At 37.2% G+C, this 9,821-nt stretch overlaps 1 pseudogene; it reads right to left on the reverse strand.

The window, feature by feature from the left end:
• Nucleotides 1-410: 410 nt before the first annotated feature.
• Nucleotides 411-8,705, reverse strand: LOC133759112 (cytoskeleton-associated protein 2-like; annotated as a pseudogene).
• Nucleotides 8,706-9,821: the final 1,116 nt, after the last annotated feature.

Raw genomic sequence — 9,821 nt, forward strand, 5'->3', positions numbered from 1 at the left:
AGAGACATCGGGAAAGTCTCACTGGTGTAAGTTCTTTAAATGTAGAATTCATTTCATCACATTGTGTTTTCTTTTTTACACTTTGCAAGTATGGTATAGCGGATACATTATTTTTAAATATGTAACTTGCTCTGGTCTCCATATTGGGGGCTTTAGCATCATTGGTTGAATCTCTTGTCATCTTGTTCTTTTTCACAATCTTGAAACACCACATTTCTCTGATATTTATTTTCTATTTCCTGTTTTACTGGTTTTAAATGAAGATCTTTACCTTCAATGTTCCTTCTTGAATTTGTTCATTGGTTGTATAAGCTTCTTCAGTATTTCCTCCAAAATTAACTTTTTCCTGATTCTTCATTGTTAGAATATTTACAATTGTGTGCTGCATCTCTTCAATAGCTGAACCCCTGTCAGATGGCCTTCTCATAGATTGCAATAATATTTTCAATAGAACTTGTGATTGGTTCAACAATGCAAGACAAATGCAATATTTAAGTTTTTTGACATCTGGAATATTTTTAATGAGGTCATTCATTGTGACCAATATTTCTTCTTTTAGGCATCTCTCCATAATCAGGTTCAGGCATTCAGAAATCATCTTGTTTATTTTTTCAGTAAATAATCTTTGTTCATCTTCTTCTACCATATTAGTCCAGAAGGATGCAACTGGTTTTTCTTCTTGTCCTTCGGGCTCAGGCTGTTTAACTACTGGATTAAAAGGCCTTTTCAGCACTCCTCCTTTGCCAACTTTTTACTCACTCAGACAAGCTTTTCTGCAGTTTCTTTGGGCTGACCTGACATTCTGCTAAGAGTTGCTATTGCTATAATAGGTCTTTGCTGGTAAATGGGTTTTGACTTTTTACTAATTTTGTATTAGAAGATGAAGCAGACTTAGCTACAATTTCAGATGCTATGCTTCTTGATAGTTCCTTGTTTCTTTTTTATGTCCTCAGAAAAACCAGCCTTGATACTAGATAAAACTGTTTTTAATTGCAATAGTTCTTTTTCCTGAGACCCTTTTCAGATAGTAACATTGGCAGAGATTCTACTAATGCCATGTTTCCCCACATTGTGGGTATTATCATGGTGACTTCTAGCAGGAGGTCAGAGAAGTTGTGTGCTCTGAGAGGTAGTGCTCACGAATTTAGGGACAGCTGTCATATTTGAGGCTGGCTCCCTTTTCACTGTTTCACTGATACTGTTTATAGTCTGAGGCTTTGTGGCTTTAAAGACAACAGTTGCAACCTTCTCTGTTGCTTTCAAACTTGCATCTTTGATCTGTTGTAGAGGTTTCCTGAATGAATTAATCTTAGATTGAACACTTTGGTCACAGTGAGCTCCAAGCACAGGTTTTTTGGGCATGTTAGCATCTTGCTTTGGCTTTTCTGTAGTCACCAGTTTATTTTTATTGTTGTTTATAAGAGGAAATATATGTAATATGTTGACTTTGGGGATCATCTTTAATTGGTAACAACTTCACAGATTGCCATCATCACCAAAATTCTTTTTATCAATTGCTGTATTTGAATTGTTTAATTCATTAGAAAGTTTTAAAGGAATACAATTTTTGTCCACTGTTGTATTATTTTTTTTCACTGTAGGTCTATTCACATTTTCTTTATCAGTCATTTTTGTTTTAATATTCAGAACTTTTGTTCCTTTTTGGACCTGGTCCTCAGATGTCATCACTGACTGGTCTCTACAACTGGATAAAATCTGATTTTCCTGTTTATATGAAAAAAAAATTTGCTTCTTAACAGATGTTCCTTGAGTTTCTGTCTTTGTTCTCTAAATGCAGGCTGGGCCTTCTGACAGGGACAGCTGTAGGTCCCGGGGGAACTGCTATGGTATTCATCACAGCCTGTAGTCAGAGAATGCGTGTTTGCTTTCAAGACCTCACTTTAAATGGAGGTACTTCAGTTTCTTCTTCTTCTTTCCTTCCTTCCTTCCTTGCTTTATTTATTTATTTATTTTTGCATTTCTGATTTCAAAGTTGGTCTTCCATTGCTAAAATGCCTTGTAGTTTGAAATTTCTATTAACTTTTGTCTTGATTTAATGAAACAAAAATAGCAAATTAACCACCATTGAACTTCTGTTCCCCCTATAACATTCACAAACTGAATGACCAATAGACACACACATGCACATATCTATACTTCCCAGATCCATATGCTAAAGTCCTGCTCTCATACACAGAATGTGACCTTATTTGGAAATAGGATCATTATCAATATTATTGAGTTGGGCCTTAATCCAATATGACTGGTGCTTTTGTAAGAATGGGAAATGTGCACACATATACATATATGGATAAAGGTAGAACATCAAGTGAAGATGAAAGCAGAGGTTGGGGTAATGCAGAAGAAGCCAAGGAACACCAAAGAATCATGACCTAGGCAAGAGGCATGATGCAGACTTTCCTCTCGCAGGCTTCATAAGGAACTAACAGTCCCAGTACTTTGATCCCAGATTTCAAGTCTCAGAAACTGTCAGACATTACATTTCTATTATTTAAGAAAATGTTGTTTACCATTTTCTAGAAGAAATATTCGAACCATCAAATTGAAAATATCCCTTCCTGTAGAGAATGATTTAGAAAAATTCACCCAGGGGAGCATTTAGCCTAAAAGTTAACATACCTGCATCATATATTGAAGTACCTGGATTTGACTCTAGGATCTGGCTCCTGACTTCATCTTCCTGTTAATGCAAACACAGAGAGGTAGCAGCAATGGTTCAAGAGATTGGGTTTCTGCCACTCATGTGAAAGATTTGCATTGCATTCCTGGTTCCTGGCGTTGGCCCTATCTCAATCTTGCCATCATATGGGTTTTTAGGGAGTAGACAGGGAATGTCTTTCTGTCTTTGTCTCTCAAATACAAAAATAAATGATACAAAAAATTCACCAAGGAATATCATAATGAAATGGTATGACATTAAAAATAATAAGAAATCTTAAAAAGTTCATTGAGATGGTAAATTTATGTTGTTTTTTAATACAATAAACAAGGGAAAATAAGATCAGAAAGTAAAATAAATGAGAGTGTATAGTTTTTTAAAAAACTTGCTTATTTGAAGGACAAACTTACAGAGAGAGAGGGAGAGATGGAGAGAGAGACTGGTTCACAGCCCAAATGGTGGCAATGACCAGGGCTGGGCCAGGTCAAAGCCAGGAGCCTGGAACTCCATTTGGTTCTCCCCTGTGGGTACAAGAGCCTAAGTACTTGAGCCATCATCTGCTGCTTCCCCAGGCACATTAGCAGGGAGCTGGATCAGAAGTGGAGCAGCTAGGACCCCTGTGGCACTCATGTGGGATGTCAGCCTCCCAGGCAGTAACTTAAACCACTGTGCCATAGCAATGCCATTCTACCTTATGAATGTAATCCTAGGGTGATTTTTATGGTGCCAGAGAAAAGGTTGGGAACAAAAGCAAAGGTGCTTGCTTTCTAGATATGGGCAACACTTCCATCTTGGCTTAGTCTTGGTTGGATCCTTGTTGCACTGTGGCTAGGGAAACTCTTGTGTAGCTGTAGAAAGCAAATGAAGGACTTGAAAAATAGAGAAGTGTTGGGGCTTTCCAAATGGTTGTTTACTCTGCTTAGACTCTTAGTTCTCCCTTTACTGTGACCTTTAACCTTACACTATGATGTTAGGGACTTTGTTCATAATCAGACCATGGCACGAGAGACATGACTGAAACTAGTCCCCCCAAACCTTACAAATGCAGGTTTTGACCCCTCACTTTCAAGATGCAACTAAGACTTTGTGAAGGGGGCCAGTGGCTTCCCTTAGTGTAGTAAGCAATGAACTTGTCTTTGCTTGATCAAAATGGTTATCTTGCTGGTCTCTTAAAAGACTTGGTAGCTGACAATCTCTTCTAACAACACAAATGCCATTGATTGCTATTCTCTGAAGGTGTCATGCTTTTGAAAATATTTTTAACATATAAAAATTGTACATATTTCTGGTACCATATGATACTTCAATACATGTATATATTGTTCAATGCTCTGTCAGGGTAAATACACCTGTCTCCTGAAACATTTAGCATTTCTTTATATTGACAGCATTCCAAATCCTGTCTTCTAGTTTTTTTTTTTTTTTTTTGGAGAGAAGCATATACAGTGCATTAATATTATCTGTAGTCACTCTACTGTGCAATAGAATCCCAAACTTCTTACTTTTATCTAACTGTAACTTAGTAACCATTAGTCAACCTTTCAGACTCCTTCCTGCCCTAGGCACCAATAAATGCTGATACTTTTAACTTCTATGGGATTAGTTTTTTCAAAACTCCACACATGTGTAAGATCATATAATATTTGTCATCCTATGCTTGACTCTAGTTAACATGAAAATCCACAGTTACATTTGTGTTTGTTGAAAATTCCAAATTTCATCCTTTTTGTATTCCATTATGTATATGTGCTACATTTTCTTCATCTATTCATTGTTGGGTGGACACTGGTTGTTTCCATTTCTTGGTTATTATGGATAGTCCTACAATAACACTGGGAATGCAGGTGTTGCTTCAACAGACATTCACAAAATCAGCCTTTCTAATATCAGCATTTTTCTGACATATCATCTCCTTTTATTTTATTTAACTTTCTAGACTCATACCAGATGCTGTTTTCTCTGTGAAATCTTCATTGAAACACTTTAGTAACATAGATCATCCAGGCTTCCTTACTTTGATTATGTTTGGAAGGTCTTTTTAGTAGTTTATTGTTCTCTGCTTTGTTACACACTTTTTCATTCACAAAGATCCTATGGTTCTTGAAAGTATAGACTGTGGCTTGTCTATCTCCATCATCTGCATCTTGAAGAATGAGAAAAAATGTATCTGGTGATAATATCTGTTGACTGTTGAATGAAAATATTTTCTCTACTTACTGGAGGCCCAGGAATTAAATAGATATTTGCCAAAAGCAACTTGAACTTGTTTTCATAAGGATTTCTTTTACAACACCCAATGCATTTTCTTTCTCTGTTTAGGTAACCCTCAGAAATATTAACCTCTGAAGTCATGGCTCTCTCAGCCAGCAAAACAGGACCTTGTTGATATCTGAAGCCTCTGTCAAAGAGGTAATTTTTCATTTCCTTTCCAGTTACAATTATTGATGACAATTATGAGTATTCAGCTGGCCCAGCCTTTCTGTCAGGGAAACAGATGATCTTTTTCTCCCTCTCAGGGAAATTTTACCTCCTCTGAAGTAAGTCTAGATATAAATGTTGTCAGTTTCATGATCTGAAATAAAGGATGCAGGGCTGATAGAAAGACTAAGTTTTATAGTTTTGTAAAATTTATGACTATAGTGGCTGATAAAAATGATATCTGCTCTATTTAAGTATTATTTACCCATTATGCACATAGTGTACTCTTTGTGGGTAGCTATAATTAATCCAACACTTGGGCTATTAAAGATAGATTTATGCTGCAACAATGTAATTTTTTAAAATTTCCATCTTAACTGAAATCTAGAGGCTCCATCAAAGCATCAGAGCTCATGGCTAATAGTTTTTGACAAGTGCTGAGTTAGTGTTTGCATCAGAATAACATTTCCTAGATGACAGCATGTCAAAATGTCAGAGAAGTTGATGGGGGAAATTAAGTGAAATCTAAATGAGAAACAATAAATTTGGATTGACCTTCTACACTAGCAAAGTTAGATGTTTTTAAAATGAGTGCAAAAGTATATGCATCATGTCTCAGTTTGTGATAATTTGGAGGTATAACTAATAAATGTTTAATGTTCAGTAGTGAGTTTTAACTATTTCCATACTTTTTTCTTCCAGATTGTCATGTAAAAAATAATAAAATATCCTTTGTTGTAATATAAGCTAATACTCTGTGAAACATTTGTTTCATAGCATAACAATAAGTATTATAGAATATTTGTGTCAAGTCCCAACAATCCTGATTTCTGTGTAGCATGTGTTCATCATAGTTCTTAAGAATATTAGTAATTATAACAGTTTATTATAAGCTTGTTGCAATTTTTTTGCCTTTCACATACATGACCTGTGTGATCTTTAAACAATCCTGTGAGGTTGTAATGCACCCATTTCACAGAAAAATGGAGGCTCACCCAGAAGTGATTTTTTTCATAGGTCATATCATTAATGAAGGTCAGAGCTAATGCTAAAACCCTGAACTCCAGTCTCCCAGAAATAATCTCTTGGTTCTACAATACACAGATCCCTTTAATGTATTTAGACATAATTATAGATGAGATGTTACAGATGCTTCACATAGAATCTGATCAGTGCTCATTTCGAGGAAAGTGAACTAATATATCATTGATTTTAATTGCATTCTCCATTTGCAAAAGTAGCCACAAAAAGAAATTAAAAGATTGAATTCAAAATCGATTTTCTTGTCTTGGTAGCAAGCTGGAGATTAGAGAAGCTTGTAGAAGGACTTCCTCCAGAGACTGTTTTGACTTCCAGTAGACAATCTCAGTTCTCAGGGTAAAGTTCATCCTATCGAGTTTGAATTCAAGCTTGTAGGTGGATACTTCTACACTTTGCAAAGCAGAATGTGAGGGCAAATAAATGGTAGACAACTTGGATAGGTGATTGTCAGGCACTGGCATGTTTCAGGCACCATGCTAGAGACACTTGTTTTGTATGTACTTGTTCAATTCATGCTCATAATAATCCTTCATACATTTATATATGTGAAAATAGGCTCAATGGACTTAAGTAACATGTCCAAATTCATATAGGTGTTACATTAACAAGCTAGGATTTGAAGTCAGGACTGTCTTAGTTCAAAGTTCCTTGTGCTTTCCTCATCCTATGCTGAAGCCTCAGAAGTATGGAGAATAGGCTGTGGGGGGTGCTTTTGATGGAGGGAAAGAAGGTGAATTACTTGGCAGAGAGGAGCCTTATAGGAAAAAAGGAGATGTTATGGCACATAGGAATTATATTAAAATGAAAATCAAGAAGATATGGCTTACAGTCCAGGTTCTGGTTTTAGCCAATGGGATTTTGGAGATGTGGAGATGCCACACAGCTATTCTGTCATTTATTTTCCTTTTGGTAAAAAGGTGTACATTGGAATTGATTAGTAATTTTCTACACAAGTCCCATAAATTGCAGGTACTCAAAGACTGGCATGATTTCTAGGAATGCAACATAACAGAATGTAGAGCTCACTCACGTATAGAAAAGCATGCTTAGATACATAAAATAGACAATTCTACAGGAATTTACAACATAGTCACAGGTCGTTTACTATTTTCTATAAATTTATTGTGTACACAGTACATTATTACAGGGTTATTTAGGAAAAACAGTTCATACCCTTCATAGGGACTGTTATAAGGGATAAACAGACATTCAAAAATGATCACAGTAATATTATAATGCCTCAGAAAATTTTCCAGGAAATAGGATTAAAAGATAAGTTTGTTTTGGTGCAAAGAAGTTTGACATTCACAATTTTTTCATAATAGGTATGTTCCATGAACTTTTTGAATACCTCATATACCCATATATCCATAACTTCATTTCTTCATATATCCATAACTGCAAGTTTTGAAAAGTCCTAGTATTGAAAGTTCAGGATGGTCTGAGAAAGCACAATTGATGATCTTGTTTTGATTACTATGGACATGGATGGTTTCTCTGAAGTAGTGACATTTATCTGAGATCTTCAGAGTTGATCATAAAGTAGCCAGGAAGAGAAGGAGAGTATTCCAGGCAGGCCAGTAGGTGGGAAAGAGAAACACTGGGTAAGAGACCTGTTTGATGTGTGTACCAGATTTGCTGGGTTCCTCTAGTCTTGCACTGCACTTGGTCTTGGAGGCTGTTATGATAGAGGCTCAAGCCAACTCCCATCACTACTGCTCTTCAGTCTGTCCAGAGTAAGGTCATGCTGTAGTCGAGCCTCCATCATGTTCCGTACAAGAAATTTGAAAAGCTTTATTTTTTATTTGATAAAGTTACAGAAAGAGAGAGAGGGAGAAAGAGAGAGAGGACATCTTCCATCCACTGGTACTCCACAAATGGCCACAATGGCTGGAGCTGGGCAGATCCAAAGCCAGGAGCCAGGAGATTCTTCCAGGTCTCCCACACAGCTGCAGGGGCCCAAGCACTTGAGCCATCCTCTGCTGCTCTCAGGCACATTAGCAGGTAGCTGATCAGAAGTGGATCAGCTGGGACTTGAACCAGAGCGCATATGGAATGCCTATCCCAGTACTGCAGGTGGTGGCTTTACCCGCTATGCCACAGTGCCCAACCGAAAGATAAATGTTTTTCAGAAACATGTGAGAAGTTACAGGAACATAAATTTTGATAAAATTCATAGACATCAGAAAATATATATTTTTTAAAATGCTATTTCTACTGTACTTGTAGTACAATGGGGAAAAATATCTGAACTTTGGATGTGATCTAAGATTAATCTCAAAAGAATAAAAGACTAACACAAAGTACCCTGACACAGAGAATAAGGAACTCACCATGCTACGAATTGAGGTACACAGGAGCCTGACTGGACACTGGACACAAGCTCAGGAGGCTGGGATCCTTTTGACAAAGTAGAAACCACTGACACATCCTCTGACACAGTGCTGGGGATTGGTCCTAGGTTCCCTGAGATGAAAACAAAAAGTGCTTGCCTAAGGGCATCCACCCAAAGAGATGCACTCTCCGCACAACAAGCTATGGTGACAAGCCATGAGGGGCTCGACATGGGGATTCTTTCCCTGTTGAAGAGCTATGAGACAGCGGAGAAAGCACACAGAAGCCAGTTGGGAGTGGTGATGACCTAGGCAGCAGCCGCATTATATCAATGGCACTTTTGAGGTCAAAGATTGGGTCTTACTCTTTGGGATCAAAAGCCTCTAGGGATTATACAGGAAATTCAGAGGAAATTGAAATCATCCCATGATGTGTTCAGCTGCCAGAGGTCCCCAAGGTTACTACTCACACTCTGAACTGTCCTCAAGTGATTGCATTCAATTACTTTCTAGTCTACATATGTTTTCATTCCTTTAAAATAATAGACAAATACTGGAAAATGTTTGCAAGGGATTTCAAAATATGAATTTTAGAAGTATGATCAGATATCACAAGTACTATAAAGGTAAACATAATTCCGTTCATTTGGAGTAAGATTACCATATTTAACAAATAAAAATACAGCATGCCTGGTTCAATTTATATGTTCCAAATAGAAATCTGACATGGATCCTATAGTCACTGGAGATAACTCAGTAAACATTTTTTTAGGTCCACCTCCAGAAATCAGGACTGACCTAGAACACACTTAGACTGAGAAAAAAACATTGAAACATTGTTTATCTTAAATTCAGATTTAATTGAGGATCCTATTGTATGTTACCTGACAACTCTAATCTGGAGGACACTAAAAATACTATATGCATAATGCTGAAGATTATATTTATTTATTTTTAAAGAATTATTCATGGGGCCAGCACTATGGAGTAATGGGTGAAGCTGCCACCTGTGGTGCCGGCATCCCATATGGGTGCCAGTTCAAATCTCGGCTGCTCCACTTCCAAACCAGCTCTCAGCTATGGCCTGGGAAAGTAGGGGAATATGGCCCAAGTCCTTGGCCCCTGCGCCCACATGGGAAGACCTGGAAGAAGCTCCTGGCTCCTGGCTTTGGATCGGCACAGCTCTGGCCATTGCGGCCAGTTGGGGAGTGAACCAGCAGGTGGAAGATCTCTTTCTCTCTCTGCCTCTCCTCCTCTCTCTGTATAAGTTTGACTTTCAAATAAATAAAATTCTTTTTAAAAAAGAGTTATTTATTTATTTAATAGAGAGAGAAAGAGAGAGAGAGAGA

The sequence above is a fragment of the Lepus europaeus genome, chromosome 5, assembly GCF_033115175.1.
Source record: "Lepus europaeus isolate LE1 chromosome 5, mLepTim1.pri, whole genome shotgun sequence".
Classification (NCBI taxonomy): Eukaryota; Metazoa; Chordata; class Mammalia; order Lagomorpha; family Leporidae; genus Lepus; species Lepus europaeus.